Raw genomic sequence first — 17,246 nt, forward strand, 5'->3', positions numbered from 1 at the left:
TGGTGGCAAAGATGGATCCCTTAGTATTATTTTCACAACATGGGGGATGAACATGTGGTGACCGTGTCTACAGTGCGCCAAGCTCTACATCTGCCAGAAGACTGCATTTTTTCAACAGTTGAGGAGCCAGCTCTTCAACAGATGATGGCTAATATGGGTTATGAAAAATCATTGTCCAAGCTGGGATAATTAAAGAGGCCATATATAAGGAAGGAATGAAGTTTCTTCTTTGACTGCATCACCGGAACTTTTGCAAACAAATGTTCAAACTTTGATGCAATTTCAATCCTTAGTCAACAAATTGGGTATGCTCTAATTACTCAATCTCATTTTGATTATGCTAGTGTTGTACTAGGTTTCATAGGTGATAGGATGACAGAAGATAGAAATACTGTATATTTTGCTAGAATCTGTCAACTTATTTACAGTTGTTGTAGCTCTGATAAGCCCCAATTAGCTAGTGAGTTGATTCAGCCATTCAAACTTTCTAAAAGAGCTTTTACTGACTTATTGTCTACTGATAATAAGAAAACTGTTCTAAGACCCCTTCAAATTCCACAATCAGTCAAACAGGTCTTAGTAAACTCTGACCCAAACACCTATACTACCATATATCCTGATGTACAACCATCCCAACCTCCATCAGCACCTACACGACCTACCACTTCTCAACCTCAACCAACTCAACCTACCATTAGAACATACTTCCAACCAGCACAATCCTCACAACAACAACCATCAGCACCTACCATCAGACCTTCATCCTCAAGGCCTAAAAAAGCAAAAAAAATTCCTAAATCTCCACCAAGGAGAAGAAGGATGATTCTAAGGGATGAATCAGATGATGAAGAAGCACAGGTTCATGCATCAGAACCTGTGACACAAGAAGCTGAAGGGTCAACCCATCAGAAAAAGACTGAAGCTGAGGGTTCTGATACTTTGAAGAGGAAAAGAACTGTGAGTTCTGATGCTGCTCAAGCAAATCCTTCCCTATCAAGGAGATCAAAGAAACAGAGGGCGGAGAGGTATATGGCTAAGCCTCCATCATAGGATACTGAAGAAGCTGAGATAGGGGATCAGGAATCTCTGATCTCAAAGCCAATCATAATTGAAGCTTTGTCATCCCCAACTCAAGCTCAAGACACTGTTTAGGAAACAGTGATCACACCTCCTGTCTCTCCAGTCAAAGCTACAAAAGTTGAAGATTCAGGATTAAGTCCTAAAATTGACATTCATAGGCTACACATTCCAACTGTTCTTTATCTGGAAGCTCCATCAACAGCTCAGCCATCTACAGTAAATTCTCCAATCTTACAGGCTGAGATGCCATCTACACCAATTCTGGAGATAAATTCTGATGATCAGAATTTAGATGAAGTTGTTCCAGAATCTCCTATAGCCTCACACACTCTTGTGTTATCAGAGGATAATGAGTCTTCTTCAAGCTCTGGAGACAGTGTTTCAGTAGATACTCCAGCTCCCATTCTTGGCAAGGAGGCACTAATTGAAAAGTTTGTTGAGCAAGCTGCTCTAGTTCCTTGGGAAGAAACTCACAGAGGTGTTGAGTGGACCAAGAAGCGAAATGAATCTGATTTCATTCCAAGCTCTAAAGTTCTGACAGAGCATATTGCTAAAGCTGATGACAAATTCTGATTTCAAGACTAAACTCAAAGTCACAGCTCTAAGTGTCAAGACTCTTCAAGGTCAACACTCTACAACTCATGAAAAGGTTGATAAACTTCTGGAAAAAGCTGAAAAGCTGGATATGGAGACCAAGCTTGATAAAATGAGTTTTATCAGACCTATTTCTGACAAAGTTGAAGCAATTGAGAAGATTCAGGAGAAGCAACAGGCCCAAATTACTGAGGTCCGGCAGAATCAAGCTTCTCAAAAAGCTCAATTAGATGATATTCAATCTTCAGTAGAACTTCTTATCTCTCTCCTACTACCAGATGATGCCAAAAAGGGGGAGAAGGTAGTTAAGTCCAAATGCTCAACCAGTTAGATACTGAAGAAAAGGGATAATAATGAAGATGACCACGGAAACCCTAGCAAGGGTCAAGGTCAAGGACAAAGCAGCAAGGTTTCTTCTAGGAACCTAATCTCTGATGCAAGCAAATCTTCTACTCAAAAGAAGACAAGTTCTGAAGCTGCTCAAACTCAAAATCTGATAGCAAGTGCTGATAATCAAAATCTGATATCAAGTTTTGATCTTCTGATTCAAGGAGGAAGTAAAGACTCTCAAAAGTTTTTGCAAACTCTGAAGCTCAAGGGAAAGGAGACTACTGTCTACTATAAGGATCCCGAGATTCAGACACTTGATGAAGAGATTTCTAGAAGATTATTTCTGAAACATAATCCTGGAATGGATTTAGAAAATCTCAAGGAGGAAGAAGCTAGATTTAAAGCTGAGAAGACAAATATAAAGTCTAAAGCTTCTGTTGCAAAGAAACCTCCAAGGCCTAAGGAAAAAGGCATTGTGATCAAGGAGAAATCAAATACTGAAGCATCAAAGCCCAAGACTAGATCACAAACTGAGATTGATCCCAAAGATAAAGGGAAAGGAAAAGTTGATGAACCAATAAAGCCACGGGAGATGAAAATTCCTCAAATCCTGATGAAACCTGTGTGCAAAATGGTTCAAGTTCATGATGATACTCTTGCTGAAGATGAATCTATTCAAACTCTAAAAAGAAGAAAGATTACTGAAGAATCTAAGACAATCTCTGACAAAGCTCAAGTTGTTCAGAGTAAAGAACAGTAAGTTACAGAAGAAACAACAAGTTCTGATAAAGTAATCAAGACATCAACCTCTGACATAGCTCAAGTTGATTTAAACAAGATGAAGGTAGCTGATAAAAAGAAACTTCTATGGAAAAATGCCAGGCCATCAGATCCAAAGAAAAGCCAATTGTTGTCTGATTTCATGACTATTGGGTTAAATGCTAGGGAACCAAGAGACAGAGCAGGGCTAGGTTCTGATGAAGCTAAGATCAAAACAGGAGTTGAAGTTGCTACTAGAGATCCATTTCTATTGACTAACAGACCTCTTGAAGATGTTACGCAGAAATACCTTGATAAGGTTATCTATGTTCAAGTGGTACTGGATGCTCATGACAAGTATAATGTTAAAGAAAATCTGATTCTATTTCTTGAAGATGGAAGGACATATCAAATGTCAGAATCAGATGTGCTGAACAAATCCCTAAAGGAACTTCAATTCTTTCATTATCTTTTAGAGATAAAGTCTGATATTACCAGGAGATGGTCAAATTTCATATTGAAGACCATGAGAGATAAAGCAAGAATTTCTGGTTCAAGGGTTACAGAATTCATTCCAAACATAGTTGAAAATGATGGAAGTGAAATTCCAATGAAGAAGGATTCTGATAAACTTGAAGTGATTCTGAAAGAGAAATGTCTGTGCTACAATGAAGACTCTTCTCATCCAGGGGTAATTAGACTTGTTGATGGTTTAGAAAGAAACCATATCTCTGCTCTAAGGACTGCAATCTACCAGATTGGAAGTCAGAATGAAGAAATGAAGCAAGTCAAGACTACAATAACTCAAGTCCTGAGGAATAAAGAAGAAAAGCTGATATCAAACTTTGTCAAGAATCACTTTGGATTCAGATTGACTCAGTGAGATTGGTAAAAGCTATAAGGACTGTAAGTTGTAGTTAATTGTCTTATTAAACTCTCATTGCATTTGTACTTAAAATGTTTTTGACATCATCAAATCTATTAACTTGTATATTTTGCATAATTTACAAGTTGGGGGGGATTGTTAGATATATTTGAGATGTCATGTCTAATATGATTTGTGTTTACTTTTCAGAACTTAACAACATGACATATCAGGACTTACTGAAATCAGAACTTACTGAAGTCAGAACTTAATATCAGAACTTAAGGTGTCAGAAGATACATATCAGTACTTAAGTGCGGGAAGACTTTCAGATAAGGAATGTGGTTGATTTACAGGAGAGAAGATCTGGACTAAAATAATAGAATATATGCATGGAAAGAGTTAAAAGACTAGAAGACTTGTAGAAGATATCTGATTGATATATTTTAGGAGACAAAATTATATTCCATATCAATTAAAATATATCTTGTAACTGTGTACTATATAAACACGGCTTAAGGTTTACACTACATGTGTTATCATTATCGAGAATATTATATATTATAACCTAACAGCTCTTAGTGATATTTGTTCATCACTGAGAGAGAACAACAGTTCATATTGTAACAGAGTTTATTGAATATACTTGATCTTTGTTACATACTTGTGTTGAAATCGATTTGATTGTATAAACACTGTATTCAACCCCCTTCTACAGTGTTGTGTGACCTAACAGTGTATCCTCAGTCAAGAACCTCACAAGATTCAAAGTGTTTAAGCAAAAAAATATTTTTATTGCCATCTCCTTAAATTCAACTAACTGAATTTCTCCGAGTTTTCCGCTTGAACGGTTATAGGTGCAACTTTATTAGGCACTGCAAGGGTTGCCGCATTTAGGCACTGCCTCGGCAGTCGCATGCCCATCACTAGATAAACTGGCTCCGAACTTCCATCATATCTCAAATGCATAGAAAGAAAATAAGATTTCAATAACCCACATTCACTTCTGGTCAGCCGATACGTTAGGGTTAACAACATGTTTTGCATTATTATATCTATTTAACAAATTGACATTGATATTATTTTATTAAGCATACTTTAATAAACTCTTTTTCTAGTGCAGACCGACATCAACATGAAATAATAATTTAACTGGAGGAATAAATCCAATATCAAATATACCGATAAATGTTCGAGTCACGTGAAAATCAATATCAGATATACCGATAAATGTTCGAGTCACGTGAAAATCATGCTCCCCTTAAAATAGATAAGCCCCTTCGATGTGGTGCTTGAAGTTTGATTGGCTTCTGTCTCCTAGTATATAACGAACAAATGTGGTTTTCAAGCACTTAACAAACCCGCCTTCTACGAACCGATCAAATAGAGCTTTCTATCTCACAAAAAACAGAATCAAGGACTCGGAGATAAAATCAAGAAAAAATTATACTTGTATATATTTTTTGGTATAACCAACAATGAGGCAAGAGCCTCTTTTTATAGGGGAAAATATGTAAACTCCAAATGATATTAACTTTGTAACTTATGTAATAATGATCAAATTAATATTCTCTTATTATTATGGGAGTTATAAATATTAAATCCATGAGTTACAAATCAAAGAAAATAAGGCAAATCAAATTTATTCTAAAAGAATAGTCCAACACAACCTTCACGATATTTCCTCTCCCATCACATGTTGCATCGACATTAACCTTTATCCACCCAGCTGAAGGTTTACACCACCCATGATGAGCACATGTATGTTGCCCAGAATTCACCTTGTCATGTTCAGTTGCTCGTCTCCAGTCATTTAGCATGTTCATCGTCATTGCTTTAACTCCAAACACTTACGTATTTATTTTGTCCTACACCCACGTGTTCCTCCGAAATCATAGACTCCAACATATAATCCCCACCATCACACATTATTTCAGCGTTGCTCTGCAGAAAACACCATTCAGCATCTCAATAACCGTACTATTTTGTGTAACCTCAATCAGTCCCTGCAGTCCCGTTTCCACCCATACATCTCTAGCAAACCCATATATGAACAAGACATGAACACCATCTTCCACAGTCGATTAGCACCAGGAACAACTCATACTAATATTCAAACTTTTTCTTGCTAACCCCAAGGCTGTTGGTAAACAATTACGACACGCTTGCCACAAAAGATTTAAAATCTTGGCAGGCAATTTTATCTTCCACAACTTTTTTTGGGAACCACTTTGATTATACTCCCTTTCACCCTGAACAATTCTATAGCAGCTTTTAACACTGAAATCTCCTTTATTTTCTTTTGGCCAAAACCAAGAATCTTCAATAATTTTGGACGACACTGGAATCTGTTGAATAAGCTCATTGTCATGATCATTAAAGATATCTTGAATAACTTTCATGTCCCAACATCTCTGACCATCAATTATCAGATTTTGCACACTGATATTACTTAGCTCCTGTGGCATCTCAGTAGTTACAAAACCATTCTCTTGGTATGGTAATCAAGGAATTTTCCAAACCTTTGTAGTGCTACCATCCCCAATCCTCCTTTTGCACCCTTTTTGAACACTATCATAAGCTTCGAGTATGCTTCTCCACAAAACTCGGGTTTGCTCCCAGTCGTTCAATAAAAAAATCATTGTCTAGGAAATATTTTGCAGCCATCAACTTAGTCACAGGCAAATTTGAATTATTCATAAGGTGCCAGCCTTGTTTTGCCAACATGGCAATATTAAAATCCCGAAGCTTCTTAAAACCCAATCAACCCCCTTCTTTAGCATCACACATCTTGTCCCAAGACATCCACCTAATACCCCCTCATGTATTTCAAGAATTATTTGATGTAGAAGTAGGTTTACCGAAATCTGATTTATAAAGAAAAAAGAATACCGAAAGCAGTTCGAATTATATTTCAAATAATAATGAAAAATTACTTGACAAGATTTTATTTTTTCTTTGAAACACGAAAATATAATTTTTTGACTCCGACCGAACTCCTTATTAATACATATTTAATTTTTTAAGATGAACATTTGAGAAAAACTCATAGAGTGGAGCTATTAATCTATGTTTAAGCTTGAAAACGTTGGCAATTGGCAACTGGTGCAGTGGCTTTAATGGACACATTACTTCATTTTTTTAAATGTCTGGAAATCAAATTTTATATGTTTGACTTATTTTATTCAAGTTCTATTTTTAATAGTGATGAAACTTTCATGTACATAAAAATAATATCAATTAAAGTCAGCTAAATTTTATAAAATTTGTTAATTAATGTACGTTCATTATGACATACCAGAAGAATCCTTTTACTTTATTATTAAAATACTGTACAGACACACACACATTTCAAGTATGCAAGATCATAATACACCGGTGAGAAGGTGAGAAGATGGGTATTATTAAAATACTGTACAGACACACACACATTTCGAGTATGTAAGATCATAATACACCGGTGAGAAGGTGAGAAGATGGGTCATGGAACCACCATGGGTGTGGACAATGGTGACATCACACGAACGAAAACTTGGCGCTTTCATGACAGTTGTAGAAGAACCTCGACGATTTTGAAAAATCAATCAGGTTGTTACGGTATAAGACTTATCTTTCGAGACTATTTTATCATTTTCTACTTGAGATTATTTCAATTAAGATCGGGTAAGTACCGCGAGAAGGACCCCGTAATAATAGTATGAAATTCTTAACTCTAGTTTCATGTGATTACATGATTTGGTTATTTCAATTTGTGGTAAAAAAAATTGGTTGATAACTGTCAAATTAACAAGATTTAGTTATTGTGAAATTGTATAAATTGTTTGATAATTGGTTTAATTCTGTGATTCTTTTAGCTATGATATTACTAGGATTACATGGCACTTCTCTCCGCAGAAAAGAATGGATAGCTTCTATGAGTTAGATGTTTTGAATAATTTACTTAATTTTAGCTTGTATTTCGCAATGTGCTTAGTTGTTAAGACCGGAGTGCTAGTATTTAACCAAATACAGACTCCTTATTTTTTTACTTTTTATAAATTTCAACACTTGTTAATAAATTTATATTTTATTTAGATTAATTAGCATAATTGTAACAGCCCGCACTTCCGGATTATTAATTCTAAATCAAAACTAAAATCAAATACAATTTCTTGATCAAAAAGTCTATTACAAAGGTGACTATTACAAAAGCGCGGCTAAAAGCGGAAGTCCAAAAGTTAATATACTTCAATTCTAAGTCCTCGAACTCCAATGCTATCCAACACGAATCTTAGACAAAACCTGAAATTATAAGTAATGAGCTATACAGCCCAGCAAGAAAACAATCGATCCAACTAGTTGGCCAAGTAACACATACACATATAACAAAATACGATAATCTATACGATACGATATACGAAACAAACACTTTCGATACACTTTCATATTCTTATTCGATACACACGATACACATAACACATAAACAACAATAATTCAAAATCCATAATTCATGCCATGACCACTACAACCCGGTGATAACGGTCCTAAATTTTCAGAAAACTGTCACTACAATCTGGTGACTATAGTCCTAAGTTCTTATTCGATATTTACACAAACCATGGCATAAATCAGAGATCCAAAATTATCATTTTGACACCACACATGGACACATATACAACAACATATATAACTCAAAATATATCATCACTTAGCCCAAATTTTGATAATCAAAGATACAGGTGTAATACATAATTTTGAAAACACTAGCAAGATCGATCGAAAACTTACCTCAAATACTGGTCAGATCTGAATATAGCCTTCTTGACCCTCTAAACGATGTTATCTTGGAAAACACGAAACATGAAAGTTGTAGAGAACGAAAATGCCTTTCCGAAAAAGTCCAGGATCACTAAATTCTGACTTACGATGAATTTTCTATGAATTTTACAAGAATGCTGATTTTTGCTGAGAAGAGCCCTACGAATTTTAATGATAAAAACAAGGAATACGAATAGGGTGTATATATAACGATACAAAACCCTATGTCTTAACCTGCAAGTTATCCATATTAGAATCTGATCAAAATTTTAGGCCCATTAGTCTAAATCAATCTTAAATCCTAGTCCTTATCTGATTTTTTTTTTTGATTTTTTTATTCTATTATTAATTGAATTCTAAAATTACGGGATATTACATACTACCCTCCTTAAAAAGAATTTGGTCCCCAAATTCACAACAATCCTATACGTCTAGTGTTACTAATCTTCTACAAGTCAAACTTAAACTATGGTCCACAAGAACGCATCCTAGGGAATGTACTAGTCTCATACCTAATACACTCTGAAAGACAGCCTGCTCTGATACCAACTGTAACAGCCCGCACTTCCGGACTATTAATTCTAAATCAAAACTAAAATCAAATACAATTTCTTGATCAAAAAGTCTATTACAAAGGTGACTATTACAAAAGCGCAGCTAAAAGCGGAAGTCCAACAGTCAATATACTTCAATTATAAGTCCTCGAACTCCAATGCTAACCGACACGAATCTTAGACGAAACCTGAAATTATAAGTAATGAGCTATACAGCCCAGCAAGAAAACAATTGATCCAACTAGTTGGCCAAGTAACACATACACATATAACAAAATACGATAATCTATACGATACGATATACGAAACAAACACTTTCGATACACTTTCATATTCTTATTCGATACACACGATACACATAACACATAAACAACAATAATTCAAAATCCATAATCCATGCCACGACCACTACAAGTCTACAACCCGATGATAACGGTCCTAAATTTTCAGAAAATTGTCACTACAATCCGGTGACTACGGTCCTAAGTTCTTATTCGATATTTTCACAAACCATGGCATAAATCAGAGATCCAAAATTATCATTTTGATACCACACATGGACACATATACAGCAACACATATAACTTAAAATATATCATCACTTAGCCCAAATTTTGATAATCAAAGATACAGGTGTAACACATAATTTTGAAAACACTAGCAATATCGATCGAAAACTTATCTCAAATACTGGTCAGATCTAAATATAGCCTTTTTGACCCTCTAAATGATGTTATCTTGGAAAACACGAAAGAAGAAAGTTGTAGAGAACGAAAAGACCTTTCCGAAAAGTCCAGGATCACTAAATTCTGACTTACGATGAATTTTCTACGAATTTTACAAGAATTCTAATTTTTGCTGAGAAGAGCCCTACGAATTTTAATGATAAAAACAATGAATACGAATAAGGTATATTTATAACGATACAAAACCCTATGTCTTAACCGCAAGTTATCCATATTAGAATCTGATCCAAATTTTAGGCCCATTAGTCTAAATCAATCTTAAATCCTAGTCCTTATCTAATTTTAATATTTTTTTTTATTCTATTATTCTATTATAAATCGAATTCTAAAAATTACGGGATATTACAATGATTTATTGATCGTTAATCTTAACAATGTTATTTTCATAGGTTCTAATCTAAGTTCGTAGATTGTCATTAATTTGTTTTTATTTATTGCATATAAATTAGAGTTATTATGTTCTAAAAATTAGCATAACATCTAGACTAAATTACCCCTGTTTGTGGGAATCGAACTCAAGTTATTTCATTCAACTATACAACCTCTTACCACTACACCATATTGTCACATATGATTTTTATAAATATTTTATTTAACTTTAAAGATACTTACTTGAATTCCGCAAAAAAAGGAGAGCTAGTTGAATATATGTACAGTTATTTTTAAAGAATTGAATTCCGGATATAAAATTATGTATAGTAATAAATTGATTATTATCTTATTTATTAATCATTTTTTACTTTGAAAATATATCTCATATATTTTTAACATATTTTTTATTATAAAAAGTAATTAAAATGTACATATATAATTTTTAAAAAAATATTAAAAATAGAATCGCTTATATATAAATAATATATATTGGTATTCCATATTTAGATAAGTTCAAATTATAATGAGTCAATGCATTTTAGAATTTGGCCCATTGTTCAAAAAATACTTGACATTTGACTACATGACCCGGCCGAAAAATATCGTCACATTCTACGTTTAGTAAATTTAAATTAAAAGTTCGGCGAGAATATTTTACCAATAATGTGAACTTTTTTAATATCTTATGTTAATATAAATTAATGTGTTTGAGGTATTTATAGGATCAAGTCAATTGATTATTTATATTAAAATTACTAACTTAATTGGTAACGCATTATTATTTTTGGGATTTGTCCCAATTTTAAAAATATTTGAAATTTAAAATGAGATCCCACTAGAATTGTTAAAACTACAATGATATATTAAATCGATTTATTTTTTATTTTTCACTTTAAAAAAATTATCTTTTTAAAAAGAATTCTTTTAGATCAACAATATTCATTGATCAAGATAATATTGTACAAATATTTTGAATTATTTTAATATTTTGAATTATTCAAATAAAAGTTATATATATACTATATTGTACCATTTAATTCAATGCATTTTATATTATTTAAGGAAAAAACATATATTGTTCAATAACTTGAAGGAATTAACCAGTTCAACTGATATTTATAAAACTTTATCGAACTGAAATTTTTTAATTTTAGAAGAATAGTATAAAATGTTATCAAATTATTATATGAAGATATATTAGAGTCGTAATGAAAGAAACTTAAAAACGGTTTAAATAACGATATTAATACAATTTTTCTTTCGAATTCTTGAAAAAAATCACGAATATCAATAATAAGTCTTAAAAATATATAATTCATTTTTATGCTACAACCATGATTGATACCCGGTTGCGTAAAAAATAAATATGAATTGTTTGTCAGTGATAATGTGAATACCATATATAAATTATAGCAATTTAATTATTACATAATTTTAATTTTTGAATAATTATAAATGCATGTTATTTAAGTAATCAATTATCTCACTACATGTTAATAATGATTATACATGTACATAAATTATTTATTTAACATATAAATAATTGAAACCATCATAATTTACTAAGAGATGTAACATAAAATAATTTACATGCTAACACACACACATACATATAACTTAATCATACTTTGTTAACAACAGTGTAAATAAAAAAAACTAACATTTTCTCATACATACATACGTTGAATTTCAAAACTAATATTTTTATTAAAATCAACTTTAATATTAACAATAATGTAAATTTTACATTATTGTATATTATGATTGCAAGTCATTCTGACTCCAGTTATGCATTTTTTATCTTTTTAAATTGAGTAGGTTAATTGTAAGCTAGTAGTGAACTCTGTAATAATATAGAGTAGTACATATAGTTTATTTAAATAAAATTCAAGATTTTGATCAACTCTGTATTCAACATATATGTTAATTTGTAGATTTTTCTTTGTAAACATACTAACAGCATTCTACAGATTAAGATTAATCGTTTCGTTTTAAACGTACACTTAATACATTGTTTATATTCATTCATTAAATATAAAATAAGGGTAAGAAAAATATAATATAACAATAGTTGAGGGGATATTCACTCCTAAAAGTGAGGAAGCATTCGAAACTCCTAATGTTATAGAGGGGGACATGAGCTTGTTGGAGAGAAATTTTATCTTTATCTCTTCAAAATTTGACTCAAGAGTCTATATAAGGGTCTATATAAGGATATTGTTGAAGTTGCTCTACAAACATTATAATTGCATGATGCATTAAAAAATTATAGAAAATGACCTATGCCTCGTACGGGTTATTATGCTAGCTTTTTATGATTGATCGAATGTTTATTTGCAATTTACTTAGAATTAAATGCTTAAGTAATTGAGTGCGATGAGATAATTCAAGTGATTAAGGGTTTATCTCTTGTCGTCCCAGGTTCTAGGTTCGATTCTCGCTCACCCCCGAGATTTGTTAGAGAACATATCCTCAATTGTACGTTACATAAGCCAAATTAGTCAAAAATGCTTCAAGTAATTTTATGTAATTCTTTTAATTATTCCCATTAAATGTTATATGAATAGTTTTAAAATTTAAATTTTATTGTTTTATTGTCATTGATGTTGGATTAATATTTAGCTTTAATATTTTTTTTTTGTCAAGGACATGAAACTTTTCTTATTAGTATTTATTAATGTTTGATTTGTAACTCCAACAAAACGTGAATTTATGCATGATTTTAGCCTTTTTTTAATAGCAGGTGACTCATATATTTTATAATATGATTAATTACAATTTTGAACATTATTAGTTGAATTCCTTGATTTATGCATGTTTAATTAAAATCTAAATTTAGATTGTTTATTTTTTTAATTTTTATTTTTTTATCGTAGGTAACCCGTAGCCGCTACCATTCGGGTGCGCACCGGGTAAACCCTACGGGTTCACGTAATAGCCTGCAAATCACGTGAACCAAGGTATACCGCATTTAAGCGACATGCTCTGGCTCAGGAGGCATAATCATAAATTCTCCTCCCGTGGGATTCGAACCTGTGACCAAAAGGATAGTTTTCCTCTTTTTAACCGCATTTAACCCTTGTTTATTTTAAAGAATTACCTTTGTGGGTTTTTAATATAGATAGTCCTATAATTCAAAGTTTGAGCAAATGATGATTTTGATTTATACGATAATTATGCTAATAGTTAAATGTCATTTATTGTAATTAAATCTCATGAGAAATGTGTTTTTTTAGTAATTTTGATTTGGTTTTAGTTTTAATTGCTTGTGTTTCATATATTAATTTCTATTAAAATTATACTAGTATTTTTTGTGTCTTAATATTCATTTATTTCTACCATCTTGGGATACAGATGAGAGGTGGGGTGAGGAGTTGAAGAACATAAAAGAACTAGCATAATAACCCGTGCGAGGCACGGGTCATTATCTAGCAATTTTCCCCGATATTTCTCAATCTCCTCCCCTATATTTTCACAATTCTCTTCCGTATCTCTCTCTCAAATCTTTTTTATCATCTTATTTCTTTCTCTCGATTCTCTCAAACAAACCACTCACATATATTTTTATGATATTACATTGCTTTCTTTATTGGTTATTTGAGTTTCTTACATCAGACAAAAATTGATGATTACAGAAGCGTATAGTCCAGTTGACATAGTTTCTTATTTTTCACATCAGTTTTTAAAATGATGTTTTAGTATGTCTAATATATCAATTATATATCTAGAAATAATGTATTACATTGACTTTAACATTGGTCCAAAACTGATGTTCGCATTGGTCCAAAACCAGTAATATCGCGTGAGCGAAGAAGGGCCGATGTGAAAAATAGAGACTTTTTATTACACCCACGCAGACATAGGTTTTGAACATTTTAGACATCAGTTCTGAGTCGTTTTCTATTGGCCTTTTACTTGTAGTGTTGTTAAAAAATAAAGTGTATAATCTTTAATAATTTAAATAAAGTATACGTGATGTGTTAATGAAAGCAATTTATTTTTAGTCATTGTTTAGTCTGATGAGTGATGATATATGATGCATGTTACAGATTTCTATTTGTAGGTTTTGACGATTCCGATGATGATAAATTTTTCTTTGCCAGAAACCGATGTCTGTATTTAAATACACTTCGATAATAACTTAAATTAGGATATCTATGCTATAATTCTTATAAAATATGTCCGATATAATTAATTTCATAAACAAATTACTTGCAATATATTCAATAAAACATATAACACACTAAGTGATTTTTCACATACACATCGTTTCTTTCTTTGAAAGTGATATATAACATGCTGTATGGCATCAAATAATTTCCTACAACTGTTGTTATTTAGCTCGTAGACAACAATTTTTTAGCAAATTAATTTATGTCTATGGCCATCTTATACATCATCATGTAATAATGTCTATTGAACTTATAGACCTCGTTTTTCTTAAACATCGGTTTTTAACTGATTTTCATTTTTTTTCTTAGACATCACTTTTGCTGACATCGTGTTTTATTCTTCTCGATGATATTTTCCAGTTCCCACCCGTGTCTCTCTCTCTCTCTCAAATCTATTTTATCATCTTCCTTCTTTTCCTCGACTCTCTCAAAACACAAACACACTCACATATATTTAATGATATTATATAGTTTTTTTTATTGATAGTATGAGTTTTTTACATTAGACCATAATTCATGTCTTGGTGTGTATAACATATCTTTTCTATTTACGAAAGTGTTGATGTATAGGCCAATTGACATCTTTTCTTACTTTTCGCATCGATCAGTTAATGATTTCTTAGTATATCTAATACATCGGTTATTTATCTAGAAATGATGTATTACATTGTCTTTCACATCGGTTCAAAATCGATGTGAAAAATAGGAAAATTTTAGTACAACCACGAATACATCAGTTTTGAACATTTTAGACATCAATTTTGAGCAGTTGTCTATTGCCATTTTTTTGCAGTGTTGTTAAAAAATATAGTGTATAGTCTCTTATAATTTAAATAAAGTATAAGAAATATGTCAGTGAAAACAACTTATTCTCAGTCACTTTCTAGCCAGTTCAGTGATAGTATATAATGCAATATTTACAGTTTCCTTTTTATAGGCTTTGATGATTTCGATGTTGGCAATTTTTTTGGTTGTTTGTGATCTTGAGTTAAAGATTGTTGATATTAATCATAATTTGTATCTGATACCATTTGTGAAAAATGGTCAAATTTTGAGTATTTATAAAAATTGATTGACATTCTGATGCTAAATTCAAAATAAGTTTAAATATATTATCTAAATAAAAATTAAAAATTGTTATACTTGTCGATACACTTAATATCACTTGTATCTGATAATTGTTGACTTCTTTCACTTTTTACGCTTAATTTGATCAAATGACTAAAATATAACATTTTACTCACTAAGAATTAAATTACCTTTATTATCTAATAATATAATTTTAGTAATTGTTTTTTATTATATATATTCACTTAATTATTTTTTCATATAAATTTATGATTATCACATTTGAATTTATTAAATAATTATATTTGGTCAATATATTACAATTATCTATATATAAAAAATATTTACTACTAATACCATATCACTAAGTCGAATGATTTAAAAATATGTAAGTTGACTATATACAATACAATACTAATTTATATTGTATAACTGTATAATACAAATTACAAATGTAAAAATAAAAAGATGATTAGAAGTTATTAGTTAGTCTCAATATATATAATATCAAATATTTACTTTTCGGGCCACACAAGAACACCTAATATATGTATGATTAACAACACATATGATTGAGTAGTTTGGTGGTATGATATTGTGTAAAGTATTTGCAAGATTCAGGTTCAATTCCAACCAACAACAAATTTTTTAAATAAATATTTCATGTAGGGGCAAATCTATCATTTCACGAGATTAAAATGTCTCACTAATTTTAAAGGCATGTTGGTGTATTATATATAGAAGATATATTTTGACACAATATTATTGTACTATTTATGCATGACCTCTATATAATATAAATTTTGGACTTTTAAAGTCAATCATGTGCCATCTTATGGCCTTTTTGGGTATTTTATTAAATTATTTTCTTCTTTGGGGTATAACTAAAGATTTCATTTGGTTAGATTTTTTTTTACTTATTATATGTACGTTCTGTTTTATTCTGATAAACTATTATCGGATCTATTATCGGATGTCATTTTATTTTACCACTCTTAATATATTTTCTTGTTTTATTTTCTTATTTTTAGGATTGTTGGAAGAGTTCGTAGACGTTAAACCACAATTATATAATCAGAGATCTCGGAGTACATGACAATTTAGCTACAAATTTGAATGACACTTCTTATAACTATCAGATGACAATAGATTTTATTAGTTTTATATATAATATAATTTTTGTAGGGTACTCTTTTTTCTTACTGAATTTTTTTTATTGGGTTTTACCATTAGGAGGTTTTAACAAGTCCTTATTTGCGGATTATTTTTCAGACATTAAGTTTTTATTACCTAAGTTCCACAATCATTTCTGCATGATCTTCTATTAGATGATAAATTTTGTGCATGAAAAATATACTCTTTCAAATTATTATATTTTAGATACAATTCATTATGTAAAACGTTATTTATTGTCTAACAATATAGACACAAGAAGGAAGTACTTTTTAAGAAGATGATAAAGATTTTATCTGTATCACTTTTATCGAAAGATTTTATCTATATCACCTTTATTGAAAAACAATGGATCGATAAGATATCCTTCAACCACACCAAACGTAGGGCTCGTTTGGTATTACTGTTCCATACAGAGAAAAATTGTCACAAAAGTGTTTGGTAAATTCTAAAAGCTAAAATTGTCAGAAAAATGTTTGGTAAATTATAAAAATTGATGTCTGAAAAAGCGATTTTTGTCTAAAAACTGTTATTATCAAAACCATGTCCCCTCATGCTTTTCGAAAAAGTTGTTTTAAGTTTTTGCAAGAAGTAGCTATTAGTTTTATCATCAAATTTTCTCAAAAATATTATTTTTATATATTATATATCAAAATATGCATAAATTAAAAAAATTATCAAACAACCATCTAATTTTCCTGACAACATTTTTTCACCGGTATTTTTTCTCACAGTA

The sequence above is a fragment of the Apium graveolens genome, chromosome 10 (assembly GCF_009905375.1).
Source record: "Apium graveolens cultivar Ventura chromosome 10, ASM990537v1, whole genome shotgun sequence".
NCBI lineage: Eukaryota > Viridiplantae > Streptophyta > Magnoliopsida > Apiales > Apiaceae > Apium > Apium graveolens.